The 18,134-nt window shown below is 44.9% G+C and overlaps 1 long non-coding RNA gene across 2 annotated transcripts; it reads left to right on the top strand.

Annotated features, from left to right (window-relative positions):
* Nucleotides 1-5,245: 5,245 nt before the first annotated feature.
* Nucleotides 5,246-17,605, top strand: LOC110561839 (uncharacterized). 2 transcript variants are annotated; one of them, XR_009594272.1, is made up of 5 exons: nt 5,246-5,494; nt 7,352-7,491; nt 11,399-11,634; nt 15,493-16,223; nt 17,225-17,605. It is a non-coding gene; the product is annotated as an uncharacterized LOC110561839 (long non-coding RNA). The 2 variants fall into 2 exon arrangements; XR_002477200.2 differs by having other exon boundaries at nt 7,237-7,491.
* The last annotated feature ends 529 nt before the right edge of the window (nt 17,606-18,134 follow it).

Genomic DNA, 18,134 nt, shown 5'->3' with positions numbered 1-18,134 from the left:
TGAGAAAATACATGGCGTAAGAAATCACTTATATCATGATGACCAGAAAGCAGGAGAAAACAAGCTCTTGGCTGATGACTGGTCTCCAGCATATGACCTTTGGAGGGCATTTTAGATCCACGCCTAACGGTCATCTGCCCTTCTCTATTTGACTCTGACATGCTCTGATACATTCCCAGGCTACAGTGAGAACAACCCCAAGCATAAATCTAGTAATATAAACCCGCTTTATTGCTTTCTGCTGTTTTTCCATTGCTCTCTGGACAAAGCCCAAGAGCGCTAGCATGGCTTACACAATCTTAACTTGGCCTTGACAGTCCTCCAGCTTTTGTGAGCCACTTTTTTTTTTTAACCTCAGCACTGCTCTTGCATCCTTTGAGCTGCCTTCCAATTATTCAGTCATTTGCTCTCTTATACCAAGGCACCTGCATCAGTGTTGTGACTCCCAGTGTCACAGTGTTCTTCTGTCCATTTGTCCCCTTCTTCTTCTCTCCTGATTAACCTTATGTATCCTTTATAGATGAGAACAAGTGTCACTTTCTCAGGAAACTCTTTCTCAGCTTCTTAAGCCTAGGTCATGTTCACTGTCAGAAAGCTGTCTTCCCTTCCTTCTGAAACAGTTAAATTTTCATTTATACCCTTTCATGTGCTTAATTAATACGTGTGCCTTTTAATAAATTTGGTATAGCCAGAGACCTTGTCTGACTTTACTACCATTATATTTTTTTCTTGCTGTCTACCTATTTCTGTGAGAAATGTTTCCATTTAGATTGGGGATACACTTGTTTATCCTACAATCATATGTGTGTGTATGTGTGTATACATATATAATTTTTATAAGTTTACACCATCTAACAATACAAATTTAAGACATTCTGTCATCCTAGAGGGCTGACATTTTATCATTTTGATGCTGGTGTAGGCATAGCAGCTTTCCTTTGGTTGGGATGTGATTTATCTTTCATTTTCATGCTCTTGGTATTCTTTTTTCAATTTTTACTTTTTTATATTAATTATAGTTTATTCACTTTGTATCCCAGCTGTAGCACCCTCTCTCATTCCCTCCCAATCTTATCCTCCCTCCCTCATCTCCTCCTATTCCCCTCTCCAAGTCCACTGATAGGGGAGGTCCTCCCCCCCTTCCATCTGAACCTAGCCTATCAGGTCTCATCAGGACTGACTGCATTGTCCTTCTCTGTGGCCTGGCTAGGCTGCTCCCACCTCAGGGAGAGATGATCAAAGAGCCAGCCACTGAGTTCATGTCAGAGACAGGCCCTGTTTCCCTTACTAGGGTACCCACTTGGATACTGAGTTGCCATGGGCTACATCTAGGTTAAATCCATGAATGGTTCTAGTTTATCTCCATGAATGGTCCTTGTTTGGAGTATCAGTCTTAGAAAAGGCCCCTGAACCCAAATTTTTTGGTTCTGTTGCTCTCCTTGTGGAGCTCCTGACCCCTCCAGGTCTTACTATCTCCCCCTTCTTCAAGATCTAGCTTTACCACTCCTAGGCATATATCCCAAATATCCTCAACTATACAAGGACATTTGCTCAACCATGTTCATAGCAGCTTTATTAATAATAGCCATAACCTGGAAACAACCCAGATGTCCCTCAAAGGAGGAATGGATATAGAAATTGTGGTATATTTACACAATGGAATACTACTCAGCAATTAAAAACAAGGAAATCATGAAATTTGCAGGCAAATGGTGGGAACTAGAAAAGATCATCCTGAGTGAGGTATCCCAGAAGCAGAAAGACACACATGGTATATACCCACTTATAAGTGGATACTAGACCTATAATATAGGATAAACATACTAAAATCTGTACACCTAAAGAAGCTAAGCAAGAAGGAGGATCCTGGGTAAGAGGATCAATCCTCACTCAGAAAGACAAATGGGATGGACATTGGAAAAAGGAACAAACACAAAACAGGACAGGAGCCTACCACAGAGGGACTCTGAAAGATTCTACCCAGCATTGTATCAAAGCAAATGCTGAGACTCATAACCAAACTTTGGGGAGAGTGCTCTCAGTATTCTGATATTTAAGATTCTTCTCTTAGAAGCAATGTTTTCTTTGCAAGCATTGTATAGTATTGGATCTTTTACTATAGCCTGACAATTTTAAATTTCAAAAAGTGTTTACACATAATAAAAATTCTAAAAATAATTGATGGTATTAATGCATTTTTCTTACCTGTTACATTAATCAATTTCATGGTTTTATACATGAATTGAAAAAAAGCAAATATTATATATTCACCATTGAAGGGCATTTTTTAAAGGTCCCGGTTTGGCAGGGATATTTTTATCTTAGAATGCTGTATCATCATTTTTGATGTCCATAACTTTTCTAAGAACGCTGATGCGGGCTCTGTGAGTCTCTGGAGGGGACATATATTTTTCCCCTAGTCGCTCTTTGCGATGCCTTTGTGTTGAGTGTCAGGGGGAACAGGCTCTTGGTACAGCTGCCCATGCTGCTCTCAAATTCTTGATTCTCCTCCTCAGCTTCTCCTCGGTGGGAATACAGGCACGTGCCACAGAACCTGGCTCCGTCTTTTGCTTTCGTTTTCAATGATTTCTTATTTGTCGTTGATGTACAGGATGTCTGTATCTGTGGTGTGGTATCTTTTATCAGTTTTGGAAAACTCTCTTCCAGTATTGCGTCCGCCCACTCGCTTTTCCTCTTCCTTCTGAACTGTGTGTATATGACACCTAGTGTTTACCTAGTGTTTATTGTGTTGTATATAATTCTGTTTTTTTTTTTTAAAAAAAAAAACTTTGTTTGACTATGTACAATTATAATGTTCCACATAACTCATCCTCCCCTTTTTATTTTATTTTTATGATATGTTTTCTGCTGTCACTCAGTCTGGGTATTTCTGTTGACCTATGTTCTGGTTCCTTCCCCAACCACCACCACCGCTTTCTAATTCATGTATTGAAGTCTAACTTGCATTTGTTTTCTGCAGTAGTTATGGAATTCCTTTCTTATCATTTTTTATGCATTTCAATTTCCCACTGAAATTCCCCCATCTTGTCATCAGTATCATTACATTTTGCAAATACTTGAACTCTGTGTCTGGTAACTCCAGAACCGACATTATCTTAGCCAGTGCTCTTTTGCTATAAAGAGACACCATGAGCACAGCAATAAAGGAAAGCATTTGATTAGGGCCGCCTTACACTTTCAATAGCTTAATCCGTTGTCATTATAGTGGAGAGCATGGCGGCAGGCAGGCAGACATGATGCTAAAGAAGGAGCCAAGAGTTCTATACATCTGGATCTGCAGGCATCAGGAAGAGAGAGAGACGGGGACTGTTGTGGATTTTTGAAATCCCAAAGCTCACCCCAAGTAAAACACTTCCTCCAAGAAGGCCACACCTCCTAATCCCTCTCAAGTAGTGCCACTCCCTGATGGCCAAGCATTCAAATATATGAGCCTATGGGGGTCATTCTTATTCCAATCACCGCACACATGTTATCTGTATCTGCTTTGGATCTGTTTCCTATTTTCTTATAAATGATTCCTGGTTGTTTGACAAATTAGGTGCCATCCTTCTCATTTTTTTTTCTCATCAAATATTAAGTCATATTCCATGAACTGTTCGGAATTGTATGTGTCTCTGAATAGCGTAATTCACTTAAAAAAAGCAATGTTGGGCAGAGAAGCTAGGCAAAACACCTTAATCCAACTGAACCTGAGAATTCTTAAGCTTTAAGGAGTGCTGATCTACACCCTGTTTGCCATTGTAGTCTTGCCCTCTCAGCAATCAGTTTGGAAGTACAGGATTATTTTTTAGTGTTCCTTCCTCTTGTCAATCCATGTCTTCCAACTATGTCCCACAAGGGCTGGAAACTTTCTCCCTCTATGATGGGCTTCAAGCACAAATGCTTCAAAGGAAAAATGGAGGTACATTATTGCCTTAACCCTGTATATCGACCTCCTTTCTAGAATTTTGTCTCCTGATGCCCCTGTCACCCCAGTAGCTTCTATGTTACTTCAAATGAATTTATGCAAAATTATTTTTCCAGTTTTCCTAAGTGTTCTTGGTAGAAGGGTTTGATATAAATCAACTGATCTTAGTTGCAAATAAATGTTTCTTTGAATAAGTACTATTATTTACTTTATTTATTCAGAGCACCTTATTTTTTTTCACAGCTCTCTTTATAGAACTCTCCAGTTATTAAAAGCTCTATTTCTTTGTTTGCCACCTGTCTTCCTTAGATGACAAGCGCAATGAGTTACAGAGCTCTGCTTTGCTCACCAGCAAGTTTTCCATATTAAACCCATATTACACACCCAGAAAGAAACTATTGGATAAACATGGGTCCTAAATCTAAGTATTTTGTATCCTTTACACAACCTCATCCTTGTCATAAGCATATGTGGTATTAGTCATCCCATCTTAGAGAAGAGAAGTGGAAACAGGCAAGTACACACACACACACACACACACACACACACACACACACACACCAGACACCACCTTCCCAGGGCTTGTAGAACTCCTCCCTGCCACGTAGACTTGATGCTTTTGCAGGCTGCATGTGCAACTGGCTCTTTTAAAAATACGATACAACTAAAGGGCACTCCAGTTCCTCCTGTTGCTTTTCCTCTTCCTTTTTCATATTCTGTTTCTTGTTCTTTGAGGCTTGTGATGGTCGTTAAGTATTTCATTAAGGAGTGGACTGGAAAGTAAAAGACAGGGAAGCGTGTTAGCCAGGCAGGGCTGTCTGTCTGTATTAGCCAGGCAGGGCTGTCTGTCTGTGTTAGCCAGGCAGGGCTGTCTAATGCTCTCACCTGCCAAGGAAGGGAAAGTCCCACCACACCTCTGCCCAGGGACTGCTTTGCTTAAATAGTTCCCATTTATTTAATTTAAAATTTGCATTGTAGAAAATTTGTAGATGCACAGCAAGTCTGAGCAGAAAGCACAGGGGTTTCTACGTGTGCATATCAGTTGCCATGGGTAGACCCACATTGGCCCCATCATTTTTGTCCCCACTGTGGGTAACCATGTGGAGCATGTGTTTGGCCAGTTTCAGCTACCTGTTTTAGGAGTCTTTTGACCTGCAGTTGAAACATAAGTCTCTGCTCCTTGGTCAGCATTAAATTCTGGTCTTAACCAGTTGCCAGAAAGTTCACTTACCCCTGAACTTTGGCCAGTCTAGCTTATTTCAGTGTTTGCATGTTCAAGTCTGGGCAGTTAAATTTAAGACAGTATTGGAACAGGAAATCAAGACCGGCTCTGGTCGTGTAAACGCTGACATTGTCACGTTGAATCTGAAGTCTTTCGGATGCTGCTCACAGGCAGCCCGTTTCCCTCCTGACCACCCAGCCAAGGTCTGGCCTGCAGCCACCGCATCTGGGAAGCCCGTTCGAACATGCACCATCCTGCAACATTTTTTTTTCTCCTTGGCACCATATCTGGCATCACACAGAAAGTCATTAACCCTCGCTGAGCGTCAGTTCCCTTCTATGCAAGTAAGGATCCAAACATTTCCAGAGTGGCTTTGTAGGTAAAGGTAAATATAACCAAAGGTGTCCACAAAAGGCACAGTAGCTTTACACTCAGTCTCAATGGACCCTTCCTCCTTGCCTACGCAGCAAAGTGTGTTTGGAGGGTGTACATGCGGTGTAAGAGATAAAACTGATTGAAAATGGGCATGGATTATCCCATAGGAAATTATCTCAGGGGTAGCAAATCCTTCCAGGGCTTATGAAAAAAAGGAACAAAAGTGTGTTGTGGAAGCAGATCAGTTGAAGGGAGGTAAAACTACCAGCAGAAAGTAAAAGGAAATAGAGTGGTGGGGTGCTGTCTTTCCAGGCGTTATTTTGTTCATCTCTATCCACTTATGGATCCAGGAAAATAGAGCACAAAGTGATTGCTTAGCAACCTGAGCAGCCAGGCGTATGTCTGAGCTTCCAGCCACGGCAGAAAGAGAACACGGTCTGTATTTGGTCAGGCATCAAGGGGTAAGAGAATGGCTCTTGAGAGAGTGAGTGCAGAGGGAGCCATACCTCTGGGGACAAAGTAAAGACATGCCAGGGCTATCGAGAGTGGATAATGAGACACCATGTAATTCTGTCTGGAAATGGTGGAGGAGGAGTCTGATAGTAAGGCACATTGACTATCTGGTGGTGGAGTATGGGACAGATCTTATCACAAGTGAGAGGCTAATAGAGAATTTTGAGCTGGTGTATCACTTGATGACTGAGCTATTCGAGCAGCAAAGACCACAGGGAGAGAGGCTGGAGGCTAAAGAATGAGTCAGTTTCATTTGGTTGTTACAGTTATCCTGGTCTGGACAGACACGCTCTTGCTCCAAAAGGTAGCAGCAGGATGGGGCAGAAGGATTTATGGGCACATATGTCTGTGACCTCTCCTTGTCTTGAATTCTTTCCTAATGCTATTGCATGGCAAACTGTAGGTGTTTAAATGTCTCTATTAAACCGGACCAGCAGTCTCAAAAAAAAAAAAAAACCCACTTAAAGGTGACAGAAGACAATAAAATTAGATCAATTCTGAAAGTTTATTTGAGAATGATTGTAAGGGACTTGCAAACTGGAATGCCTGTGTCACCCCACACCATCAAAGAGGGATCTTTACAAAGAATGCAAGGTGATACCAAAGCCGGTGCTGTTTCATTCAGAAAACACAGCATAGTCGTGCTGGCTGGCTAGACTCATCTTGTGCAGTGTGCACCGTCAGGAACGCTTCTTTGAATGATGTTCCAAAAATGGGTGAGGGGATGATACAGGTGAAGGGATGGCATTAGTGAGGGGACAGCATGGATGGGGATGGCATGGGTGAAGGCATAACATCGAGTTTTATGTTGAGGTCATGGACTCTGTCGGGAAAGGAGGGACAGAAAGGTGGGAGATCTGCACCTGCCGCCTTTACTCGTGGGGCTGCACCCCTTCCTCTCTGGCCACACCCAGAATAGGCTAAGGAGACGCGCCTGTCAACTTCTGACTGAAGGGCTTTGGGAGGGATGTGCTGGGGTGCTTCACGTGCAGAAAAGGGCCCTTTGGGGTTTAGATGAGTTTGTATCACAAGACTCATGTGGTGAAAGCTTGGTTCCCAGTGTGACAACACTTACGGATGCAGCTTTGGGGGAGGAAAACTGCTAAGGCAGGTTCTGACTTCACCAGTGACAAGACTCATGACGCGATGGAAACATGACCAGGTAGGGAGCTAATAGCCTGATGCTCCACCTTCACAGAACGCAGGAATGAAGCGAGAGGAACACCTGACAGGACCCCGGACCTTTTGATGACTCCTGCTGTCCAACAGAATGGGGCTCTAATGGGATGAAACACATACCTTCTACATTTCAGATGGAGACAGTTTCCCTCCGTGAGCTCAGTGAGTGTCTAGCAAACCACTTCACAACCCTACCAACCAGTCCTCGTGGTAAGAAGACAGTGAATCCTTGAACTCAAAAGCTTGCAAGAAATTGACACAGAGTGGAGAGGAGGTAAGGAGACAAGAATGTTCCTTGTTAGGTGACTAGAAGCTGGATTTTCGCAGTTCCAGAAACATGGGAAAATGGAGGGGTTGGGAGAATCCGCAAGTTAGGAAACCCGCACAGTGGGCCATGCTGGTAATTTGTTTATTCCCTGGGTTTCTGCATTGCAAGGAAAGTGTAAAAGAAGAGATATTGTCACCTTGGTCCCCAACTGGTGTCACAATAGAGTTTTAGTGGACAAGTGGCTCAAGCAACGCATGGCAGTTTTGAGTGGTGGGTTAGTATTGGCTCACCCTGAGGTTCCCCCACCCAGCGCTGAGGCTCATCGCAGACATTTGAGAAGGATGACAGAGGGCCTCATTTACTAACCGGCCTATGTGGGTGACAGTTTTGATGTTAGGGTCTTTTGAAGAAATGCCAGCTTTCAAGAGGGCCACAAGTTCAGCACCTTCTGCTGAAGTCCTGTCACAGATTGGGTTTTATTGCTTTGAAGAGACATCATGACGTGGCAACTCTCATAAAGAGAAACATCTAATTAGGGCTGGCTTGCAGTTTCAGAGATTTAGTCCATCATCATCATGGCGGGAAGCACAGCAGTGAGCCTGCAGACATGGTGCTGGAGAAAGAGCTGTATCTTGACCCAAACAAAGGCAGCAGAAGGAGACTGTGTGACACACTGGGTGTAGCTTGAACATACGAGACCTTAAAGCCCACCCCCACAATGATACACTTCCTCCAACAAGACCACATCTGCTCCAATAAGGCTACAACTCTTAATAGTGACACTCCCCACAGGCCAAGTATTCAAACACATGAGTCTGTGGGGGTCATTTTTTTTTTCAAACCGCCACAAGCCCCTTCTTCGTCTAGTAACTTACCTAATCATTATTGTCACAGATTCGGGGATGACTTTCAGTCCCCAATATATGTTATATTATTATATATTATATATTATGTATAATTATATATTATGTAAAATTTATGTGTATATATATAAAACGATGAGATTCAAGGACAGACAGTCAGTAGCACAAGATGCTAAGTGGAAGAGAAAGGGCAGAAATCCAACTGCCTGCTCCAGAACCTGTTTGTTTGCCCTGTTGCAATAGTTAATGCTACAAAGCATAGCACTTACCCTGGGGAAAGGGACAACTTTATGAGGCACTCTGTGCATTGGTGACCTCATCTGACTCCTGTTTTTTTTTTTTGTTTTTTTTTTTTGTTTTTTTTTTTTGTTCTGACACCACTTGCCTCCCACTCTGCAGCTGTCTCTTCCCGGCTCCTGCCTTCTTGGTAAAACTTGGCAGGCCTCTGGAATTGGATGTTTCTGCCGGGTCAAAAATAATCTGTGTTAGGGACTCAGTTCACACAGATTGAGCCCTTTGTCCTGAACGTCCAGAAGGACGGCCAAGTCTCTGAAGGGTTTCTGGAGTTCAGCCAGCGTGACCTTTCGACAGGGAACACCCCTTTATGGAGGCAAGGGACAGGCTCGCCCACTGCTTTTCAACTGAAGCTGTCCAGTCACTTAAAAAAAAAAGTAACAATTTCCCCACTCTCAACCCCTGCAACTGCTAAATCTCCAGTTAGAAACAACCCCTCCAGGAACGCTCCCCTCCAGGTTCTGAGAGCCCCTCCCTGGGAGCCCACTGCACCCACGCTCTCTTCCTTCAAGATGCTTGTTTACCTTCTCAACTTCCCTACTGCTCACTCCTGGACGTCCAGGTGAGGAAAGGCTTTCGGACTCTCCGGCACTGCAAACTTCGAAGGTTACCCCATTTTATTTTTGCCAGTGTTTTGCGTGCATGTCTGCGCACAGCGTTCATGCCTGGTACCCCCTGAAGAGGGGGTTGTCGCCCCTGAAACTGGGTTACAGAGGACTGCGCAGCATCGTGTCGGGGGTTGGGAGCCAAACCCAGGTCTTCTTCGGGAACAGCCGGTGCTTTTTACCACCGAGCCATCTCTCCAGTCCCACGAGGCTACAAACTTTTAACAAGGGTTGAGTTTACAAGTGAATGGATATGGCCGGTTTAGGTCTTTTTGAGAAGTTTAAAAATAGTAAAGTTTCCATCTGGAGTACAGAGAGCCTCCCATCCCAGTTTCTAGAACCTTCTCACATCCCCTCAGGCCTCAGAGATGAATCTTTTCATAGCTGTTTGCAGCAACCTGAAACACCTTGGGAAGTAGATCTTTTTTCTTTGAAGCAGGAAAACTGGAGAGGCAAAGTCTACTGGATTGGTGCCCATGCTTCAGGCTGGGAGCTGGTAGGTCACAGCTGGGAGCAAGGAATCCCATTCAGTGCCATTTCTTTCAGGCAGGTATGTCTAAGGGTGTATGTAGTTGCTGAACCAGGACTCAGATAATTTCTCATGTTCTATGACGCATCCCCTCGTGTGACATTGAGCTCTTTCGAAAGTCTGGTTTAGAGGTGGCCCGTGCCAGCTCTGAGCTGCCACAGCACGGGGTGAGAAGGGAAATGCTGAAGAAGGAACTCCATCTCATTATCTCATTGCAGAGGATAACGGGGTGTGCACGGAGCTGCCTGCCCTCATGCCCTGCTCAGCTTTCAGCCAAGTGTCTGCGCTCTGTGCCACTCCTGGGGCTAGGATGAGTCTGCAGCCGCTGTAGCCATGAACATGGTATTCTCAGACTTGGGCTATTCTCTTTTGGGATCTCTCCTGAGCAAGTCACCTCCGCCTTGCGCAACTGTTTGGGATGGTGATGAAACTTCCTGCTCACAGCTCCGAGGTCCCCACGGGGTGCTACCACCCTCGTTTCCCCCTCCCGTCGATCAACTCTCCCTGTTTACACTTCAGTGGAGAATATACCCGGCAGTGAGGCAGCGTGGAGCTGGGGCCGGTGGCTGCACAGGCTGAAGGCTGTCCTTGCTCTGGCTTGCATGTGGGATGTTTGTCCTCTGCAGCTCCATTTTCCTCACTTGAGCAATAAAAATAAGAACCCCTCGCCTTGCAGGCTGTTGTAGGGATGAAAGCTATGGTTCTCCACCCAAGCTGCACACCACAGTTCCCTGAGGAGCCTTATAAGGCCCATTCCTGGGCCCCACCCAGGAGTCAATTAATCCAGAGTCCTGGAAGAATGAGTCTAGGAACCAGCATTTTACAGCTCCCCAGGTGACTTACTCCAAAGTGTACTCTTGTCACATGTCCGGAGGCAACCTATACAATCCGAAAGACACTCTGCTTTCAAAATCCAAAACTCCACAAATGACGTTATTCTTGTTGGTGTTATATTATCTTAACCTTCCTCTGAGTAAGGGTCCTAGTGGGTCGAAACGCCCAAACTGCGTATCTCAGCGCGTGCAGGTGATGACAGCTGCTCGGGGGAACCGCAGGGAGAGCGACCGGAAACAGCCATCACTGAGGATTCCATTTGCTTACATGTGTGTCTGTGTTCCCTCACGTCCGTGGAGCATGGCCTCTGATGGGCACATTTCATGCAATCTGGGTTGGTGCCAAGGAAAACATTTCCAACTGAAGCCCAGTGCCTTCATTTCCAGTATTGTCGGTCTCATGGGAGGCAGCTGTCAACTTTTGCATCCCAAGTTACCTTTGCTCTGCAGTAAATAGATGAGTCAGAACTGGTCCCAGCAGGTCAGCTAACAAGCAGTCCAGAGCAATTGTGTCTGGCGGCTTAGGCCATAGGGACAATGCCCCTGGTGCCGACGAGAGAGTCATAAAGTTGGGCAAATTACTCTTTATAGCTGTCTTAGTTTGCTTATTGTTTTGATGGGAGGGACTGGTTTAGGCTGTGTACTGAAGTTTAATTAAGGTGAAAGGTGAGCAAAGAGCCCTTCAGTATCCTGGGCAAACAGTGATAATCAGAGCAATGGACAGCTCCTGAGCTCCACTTCAAATAATCGTGCCCTTCTCTCTCCCAACTGTGCTCTGAATGCTGACAGCCGGAGGAGCCACTTCCATGTATCATGATGCCGGAGGCCCCAATGCAGGACTATAAACATCTCTCAAGTCTATGCACCTCTTGCCTCCAAACCTCCCAAAGAAGGACCAAAACCACGAGGAGACAACAGTTGAATGCCCAGCGGCCTCTACCTGCTACCAAGATCCATCCAAAGCAGCTGGAATGATCCTTCTAACAATCACATCAGGCCGTTTCACCCTGACTTAAAGCCCATTGGTAATTCTCCCCTCACCCTCCAACGTGGCCGCTAAGCCTCGGTTTGGCCTAGCAGCTTCTGTCTTTCCAACTCTTCCGGCCGCCACACATGGGTAGGTGAGATGCCCCTCTCCCCTTAGCTCCAGGCTTCTGGGGATCATGTTCTCCACAAGGCTGAGGTACCATCCTCCAGTGTAGCTGCCTATCAAAAGCCTTCAGCTCCCAGCTCTCACGTTTCTCCCTTCAGGGAGCCTTCCCTTTCTCTACCTGCCAGCTCTTGACTCCTGAGCCCCACAGGCTGGGAGCCTCTGAACCTAACACTTCTCCATCTTCACTGCTTCTCCTTGTGACTCAGCAGGCTTTACGCTCCATCGTGGAGGGACCTCACCCTTAGGCCGTGAATCAGTATTTTATTTTATTTTATTTTTAGACTAAGGTAGTAGATGCACTTAAAACGAACCCAGAAGTACTTATCAAAGCCAAGGGAAAAGCAGTGGCACTAGCCAAGGAGGAGAGACATATCGTGTTCCTCCTCGAGCCGAACAGCAGTGATCTGTAGAAAAGTCCACCATACGGTCAGGTCCCTGAAAGGTATGACGTGTATTGTTGCATATTCTGTCACTGTGAAATGCTCATTTCACTGGCCATTCTTTTTTATTTAAAGGCTAGTTTATCGACGAGCTGAGTAATTCAGAAGGAGCATAATCGTCGATAATTCCGGGGCACCTGCAGCATGTGCCAGCCAGCCGTGACAACCCTGCAGGGCACATACTGCTATGGCCCTTAGTCTGTGGATAAGGGGACTTAATGGTTTAGGAAAATGAATGAATTCCAATCTCAAGAAGTACATGCTGAAGACCTCACAGTGCCCTCCTGAACGGTGAGGTCATTGCCAATGCCTCGGCCCTGCAGGGCGGGTCTTGATTTCTCACTTCCTCGAATTATTTCTGCAGAGATTATTAAACTATCAGTGACAAGCTAATTGTGGCGGAGAGCGACTGCATAGGTCTTTTCTCACGGATGGCGTGGTGTTCAGCTTCTTCAGCTTCCCTAAAAGCTGAACACTTCCCCAAAATTCTGGCCCCATGGCTCTCTACACAAAACTGCCTTGCCTCTGAACAGGTCTGTGATGGGGGTTGTTTGCTTGGCAAGTGGATTCAAGATACCAACAGCACAATTTTTTTTTGCTTATATCTCAAACATATAGTCAACACTGATTAATTAGGCTATAATTTTCTGCATCTTTTAATTTCCGTTTCACATATCCTAAAGCACACACACACACTTAATTCAGACTCAGGAATTCTGGTGCATTCTGTCTTTTCCTTTTTAAAAGATCAAATTGTTCTCTCATGCAGTCACCATGTAGCATCTTTCACGGGACCCTCAATCAATGAACTCATAAGCCTCTTTGGAAACTAGGGGACCTTCTGAAGAGCAGTGTCCCTGATGCATGCAGACTTAGGGGGAAGGTCCTATGGACAGCTAGTTAGGTGGTGTCTGTCTCTTCTCTTTATTGAAGTCATGTCTGCAACCTCTTTAGAAATGTTTTATTTGGTCTTGGAAATTAACCACATGACACCTTGAGTCAGAACAATGCATCTCCTGTATCTCTTGGAGAAAAACAAAAAAACAAAACCAAAAAACAAAACCAATGCAGAATTTCCTAAGATGGGATCTGTGGCCATGGTCGGGTAGGTCATTTGCAATGTCTCAAGCAGTGAGCCCTGGAAGCAGGAGACTTGGGCCTAATTTAGCCTCAGTCCTTGTTGTTCTTGTGACTCTGGCATACTAGCATCTATTTCAGTTTTTGTTGTTGTTGTTTGTTTTGCTTTGTTTTTCTATCTTTCAAAATGAGCCCAACAATACCTGTTCCATCTAGATTCTTCTACAGGGAATCTATCGATGCCATGGGAAAGCTGAGGTGAGCAGCACACTGGGGTGGAGGTGCTCAGCAAAGGAGGGTTCTGGGCCTGACTTAAGAACTCTCTGGAAAGGTCTAAACACCTGTAAGACTAGTTGTCGCCAGAGCCCGTTGCTGGACCCCAGATTACTGGATTTCCAGGCACTGAACAGAAACCAAGTCTCGGGGACTTCACAGTGAAGCATTAAGGCAATCAACGTGGGGGAGGGGGCCGAAGGTGGTCAGAGACACACAAGCAGGCAGGAGTCTATACGGCTCGTCTTTTGTGTAAAAACTGTATAACTCACTGCAGTAGCTGGATTAGACTCTAATGTTAGTTTAAGCAATTTTTCAAAGGTAAAGCTATTCAAAATCGAAAGGAATGAGGAGAAAGGCTCACAATTTGCTAACAGGACAGAACTATAAGCCATAGTGATGATAATGGAATCAAATCTGTCCCCCCAGGACAGTGACTGTTATGTGAACAAAGGGCAGAGAAAACACTGCCACAGTATTGTTGCTGAATAGCATTCCTGTAACCGAATCAAAAACATTATTTTCATGGGCCCTCTACCAAGGCAAAGGAAGATTTTTGTTGCTCTAGGCTCAATTCTCTAGGGGTTTTTTTATAGAAGATTCTGTCGACAGTCATTTTTGTTTTCTGAAAATGAATGTCAAGGCACATGGAGAGAAGGGACGGTAACCTCCGGGGGCCGCACGAGTCTCAAACTCAATGCTTGCAGAATCCTGTTCCTTCTCCCTTATGACTGGATCTCTCCCCTATGTATCTCTAAAATGCTCAGAAACAAATATTTTGGGTTTTTTTTTTGTTTTTTTTTTTCTGTAGTGTCAGGTAGTGTCATGGTGGTGTCCCCATGTATCGTGTGTACACACTGGCAAATGTGTGCACATAAATACATGTAAAACACATATCCATAAACTAATGCAAAAAAGTATGAATGAATCACACTTGCAACTGATGAGGAGCTGTGCACACAAGGTATCTTCATTCACCAAGTGCAACTTTGTCTCGAGGACTGGTCTCTGACTTGGACAGCAGTGGTGATGATCCAGGCCAATGACAAAAATCCTCACACAGCACACCAAAATGCTGGAAGACAGTTCTACCAAAAGGGAGAAAGAAAGCATGAATTCAGAGTCTTCTAAAATTTAATCTCCGAGTTAGAACCCAAGCTGTGCTGCAGGATCTGAGTCTGAACCCTGACCGTTCACTTGGGCTGCACCATTATTTATTATTATTATTATCACCATTATTGATTTTACTATGAACAACATTGATCAGGCTTTCTTCAGAAACAGACTTCAAGAGGTTTTCCGTTGCAGCTGTCTGTCTTAAATTAGCCGAGGAGGAAGGTGTTGGTAGGAAAATAGTGTGGCAATGCAGAAAGGGAGAGTGTTAATAGAGGCAAAAAGAGACTGAGTTTAAGGCCTGCAGGAGGTACATAGTGAGTTTCAGACTAGCCCGGCCCATGCATTTCTCAAAAACAAAATGCAATACTATAAGGTTAGTAGAAATTATTTCATTCATAAAAAAGTAAAGTCTAGCCTGGAAAGTTGTGTCGTGGGTACCACAAGCAATTATTTGATAGCCTAACCAAGGAACGGCACACACAGTAGCTTGCGTTTTTCTAAGATTAACCCACAGTCACACCGTTAACTGGGAAGCAGAAGGATCAACCACCTTCAAAAGAAACCTACGATGCTGCATTTCCCTCAAAGACGGCCAATCCTTGTCCTCTGGCTCCATGGCATTCGACTTTGACTGGATGGATTTTGCTGCCACATCTTTAAAGCTGTTACTCACCCCGTCCCCGCCCCCACCCCCACCCCCACCCCACTTCAGACCTCTGTGCTGCCTCAGAAAACCAAATGATCAAGTTACCAGGCCAGAAAAAAAAATGGTCTATTTTAAAAATAAGAACAGCTTCAAATGAACTAATTCCCTTGCTTTTCAGAAAGTGATGAGAAACAGCTTGCCATCGCCTGGAAGCATACAAGCTCAGAAATGGAATGTGGCTGTCGCTCAGGCCAGTGGCTTCCAGACATTCTCCAGACACTTGACAGTGGCAGAATTCTGCGCCAGGAGCTCCAGCCAGCCCTCCCATCCCTGGCCCCCAGCCCCATTCCTACCCACATTCTCACCTCTACACCCACCTGAACCCTGTTCCTGTCCACTCTTATCCCCACTACGTTCTTATCCCCATCCCCACATCCACTCCATCCCCATCCTCACCCCAACACCCACCCCCACCTCCAGCCCCCACTCCTTGCACGGGAGGGTTGCATTTGCCTGCTTCCAAATGGACCCAACTTAAAGACAAATGGCCCAGCATGTTTGAGTGACTTTGCTCCTAGGCCCACAGACCTTAGGGATGATCTAGCGGTAACGTTTTTCACGCTCCTGCTCTTCCTACTGCCCCCTCAGATATGCTGTCAATTCCAAATGGAGCCATCAGCGCCTGCGCCTTGACTTGTGCACGCCTGCACCAGTTCCGCTGAGCTCCTTGCTCCTCATCGTTTTCCATAACGTGTGAAGCAGTCTAGGAGGTGGGCATGGATAACAGCCAGAGGCTGCTAATTCTGAGGCTGCATGCTTGGTCCAGGCCTCCTGAGGGGTGAGAGGAAACTCACCTATAAGACATTCCTGGGCTAGAACCCCCTAGGCTCCACACTTCTCCAGAGGAAGGTAAGAAGGAAAGACTTTGGGTCTGATTACCTTCTAACAAAACTCCATCTTTCTTCTACTTTCTAACACTGCTTGGGATCCAGCTCTGAGGTTTACTTATTTTTATTTTCTGTGTGAGTGTGTTGCCTGCATCTATGTGTGCTGTGTGTGTGCCTGGTGCTGTTGGAGGCCAGAAGGTGGGGCTGTACCCCTCAGAACTGGAGCTGCAGGTGATTGTGAGCCACCGTTGCATGCTAAGAGCAACAAGCACTCTTCACCATAGAATCAAACCACACATTCTCTGGGGTGAAGGATTTTGTACCTTGAATGAGGCTGTGTGCGCAACAGGATCCTGTGATAGTAAGATTATTTTCACTGTACAAAATTTTTTTAGCATCTCTTCAGCCCAAGTCCCCATCCTAAAAGGTTGTCGTGGAAGTGAGACTGAATAAATTATGTATTTCATTAATATTGTCGGAGGAAAACCAAATAGCTGTGATCAAAGTGTGGGCAGTGTCCGTGGAAAAAGTATATTTTCCTTTCTCTAGACAATAAGCAGGATTCACCAAACAGAGAAAAAAATGTGCTACCCAGGTGGGCAGTGCCACTGAGGTGGGAAATCTCAAGGCTCACCAAAGAAAGAATAGGTCTTCCCTGTGGTTTGGCCATGAAAGTTGGGGCTTACTAGAGTCCCAGGGCAGCCTAGACTACAGAAGCTTTCAAGTATTATACTAGTGAAGCTGGGCTCTATTCTATGCTCATTCCTAAAACAAGTCATTAGACTCCTATCAGGTGCTAGGTGGCATAGTCATCACTGGGGGTGTAATTTTACGATTGCAATGGGGATGGGGAAGGGGTTTAAAGTGTCCCAAGTGCTACTACAGACGTGCTAGAAATAGGTAAGAAGCGGGCAGGTGGAATAAACTCTGTAGAGACTAGGAGAAACTTCAAGAAGGGGGCTGAAGTGCTAAGCAATTAGGACTTTGGGGCCAGAGATGTGATTAGAGGTATATTTTCTGCAGATTTGACCCCTCCCAGTACCATGTGCTTCGGTTTGGGGGAATGGAGCAACAGGAGACAAGAGATCCACTTAAGAAGCCATTGCAAGGTCTGGGAGAGAGAAGATGAGAGTTGGGAAAGAAAGATTGAAGTGAAAGACATGGGTGGACTTGGCTGTTCCATGTGCGAGGAGGGTAATGAATACAGTGCATAATAACTACCCACTAATTCACACAATTAGCTGAGGATGCCAAACACAGGTCAGTGTCTCTGCCAGCATACAGAAGTGTTCCAAAATACTGATGTATTCCAGATGTTGGGACTGTTACAACTTCTTTTGTCTCTGTATTAATGAGCTGTCATATTATCCACTCAATCTTAAAGAAATAAATCCTCTAAATATGGCCCTTTGAAGCACATCTCTTGTATTTTAACCAAGATCCGTTACCAAATTCCCTAACCACACTCTTTGTTTCCAAAGCAACTAAATCTTTCCAGAGAAGATTAATGGGAGATAGGATAGTAATTGTCAAATATTTGAAGATTTAATCCCAAGGTTTAGCTACAGTTCCTTGTGTGAATGGAAGAACAAGCTTTTCTGCCTCTGACTCCCCAAGAGGGTTGTTACATAATTATCATAAAGTCAGTAAATCTTTCAATACTTTATGCACCCTACCTCCATGTGCGTTACAGCCCAGAGGTGAATTTAGCCCAGAGAAAGATGCTTTCCAGGAATTAACCTGAAGAGCAATGCTCAACATGGAACTGGAGGAAACCCAGAGAAGCAGCTAAGGCTGAGTGCACTCAGGGAAGCCTTTAGACTCTGAGAATGTGAGACAAAGATGTTTCCTGGGGATACAGTAGGAAAAGGAAGCACATGGCTCATAGCTGGATTGGCCAATATAGTCTGTGCCTCAAATTGTAGAATTTGTA

Source organism: Meriones unguiculatus, chromosome 9 (assembly GCF_030254825.1).
Source record: "Meriones unguiculatus strain TT.TT164.6M chromosome 9, Bangor_MerUng_6.1, whole genome shotgun sequence".
Taxonomy (NCBI): Eukaryota; Metazoa; Chordata; class Mammalia; order Rodentia; family Muridae; genus Meriones; species Meriones unguiculatus.
The sequence above is the reverse complement of the archived record's forward strand: the minus strand, read 5'-3'. Positions and strand labels throughout refer to the sequence as shown.